Source organism: Chondrus crispus, genomic scaffold (genome assembly GCF_000350225.1).
Source record: "Chondrus crispus Stackhouse genomic scaffold, scaffold_191, whole genome shotgun sequence".
Taxonomy (NCBI): domain Eukaryota; phylum Rhodophyta; class Florideophyceae; order Gigartinales; family Gigartinaceae; genus Chondrus; species Chondrus crispus.
The window spans coordinates 139,042-140,946 of NW_005179066.1; positions in this window are offsets into that span (position 1 = coordinate 139,042).

Genomic DNA, 1,905 nt, shown 5'->3' on the forward strand with positions numbered 1-1,905 from the left:
GTTTCACACCTCCCAGAGACCCCCGTCAAGCTCTTCGCTCCCGTTCTGCCGTTTTGTCCACAGACTTGCCGCACCAGAGACGCCCACTTATGAATGACTCCCTTTCACATTTCCGTCCTCGGAACACCGCTTTTGTGAACGACTTCGAATCAACCCGTTTTAGACTTTTTTTTGTCATCCAATTCTTTCTCCTCCATAATTTACACCACTGCTAGACTTGCTCTTAGAGCAAGTCTACCTCTCGAGAGGTAGCAGTGGTGTAAATCCCAACATTTGGCTAAACTATTACCATGGGCCAAGTTATGGGCCAAGTCTAGTGTCTAGGTGACAAATGACCTCATATGAGGTCACTTTTCAACTTATTTTTTCTCGACTTGCTCTGCGCTAGCTCAACAAGATGGAAAAAGATACTCTCGCCACCGCAGTTGACTTATGCGTTGCGGAAGGGTGGAGTTTGGTGAGAAACAGATACTCTCGCCACCGCAGTTGACTTATGCGTTGCGGAAGGGTGGAGTTTGGTGAGATATGCACGTCTTTTCCAGCCATTTTAAAATGCCCAAAAAAGGAGCCTTTTTGACCAACATCAACACGTTTTATGTTGATATCCTCGAAACCAAAACGCCTGTTTAAAAAGTCAACTCATCATTGAAACTTCATTAGATTCTTAGTCTCTCTGTGCATTGACAACCGCCATCCCAATGTTTTGCAAGATGTTATTGCCGAGGGTATATACGTTAAAGAAATGTTGTCCAAACTGACTTTTTTTAAAGTTTCGATTTAATTTATATATTTTTTGCAAACAAAATGGCCTCATATGAGGCCATGACTGACGTCAAAATGGGTCAACTCGCTTTTCGTCTAGACACTAGAAGTGCGGTATGTCCAAAGTATTTGGTGTATACCTGTAGCGCAACTGTGCGCAATTTACCGTCCGGATGTCCAGCAATGCAGCCGCCGCCGGCCGTTGCTATAAGTAGGATAGTCTAGACAGCAGCACAATAAACTGTCCTGGTATCGACCAGGCAACCATCGCCGCAAACGGTTTAGCACAGTGATCACTGCATTCCGGTTTACTTTCTGTATTCTCGTTTGTTTCGATCAACCCCCGATCGCCCCGGCGATAACGATTCTCTGAACGATGTCGCAGATGTCCGACACATCCGGCGTAACGACGCATCGTGCGTCATTTGTGGCAACATCGGTTAATCACCCGCGATTAGTCCGTACCGATTCGGATTTAATTCGCGTTTTCCTTCGCCTGTACGACCAGTACACACGCGAAGTTACTGCTAGAGCATCACAGCTTACCTCAACGGATGCCGCGACAACCGAAGCCGTCCCACCGGTTAGCATCAAGTTTTGCGTAGACCCAGAGTACCTGGAGTCAGCAATCGCACTAGGTCTTATAACAGGTGCCACGTCATACGAAGATCTTACCGAAACGGATCTTTCCAACTTCCTGAAGACTAAAGCCGAAGATTCCAAAGATATCGTCAGTCTCGAGACTCTTGACGAAATTGTCGACCGAGAACTGCGCATGAACATGCACGACAAAAACGCAAAGTCACGCATGGAGTCACTTTTTGTGTCATACCATTCAATGATTCGCCGAAACGGTTTGTCTTGGATCCTCAAAAAGAACCAAAAGTTGGCGGTCCGTCACGTTCTTTCCGTAATTCGGCCGAAACCGCTACAAGATCGGCTAGAATCAGATTTACAACTTTCACAAACCGACTGCCGAAAGGATTTCCAGAAGTTTATGAAGCGTGCCGTACGGTTGTCTGAGGCTTTCCAGCTCTTGGACAACGGGCCCAAGCAAGGGAAGGCCAAGCGCAATCAAAACCGAGACGGACACTCCCGTGGAGGTGGCAACGACAAACCACCTCCCGGAGCAGGATCGAAATC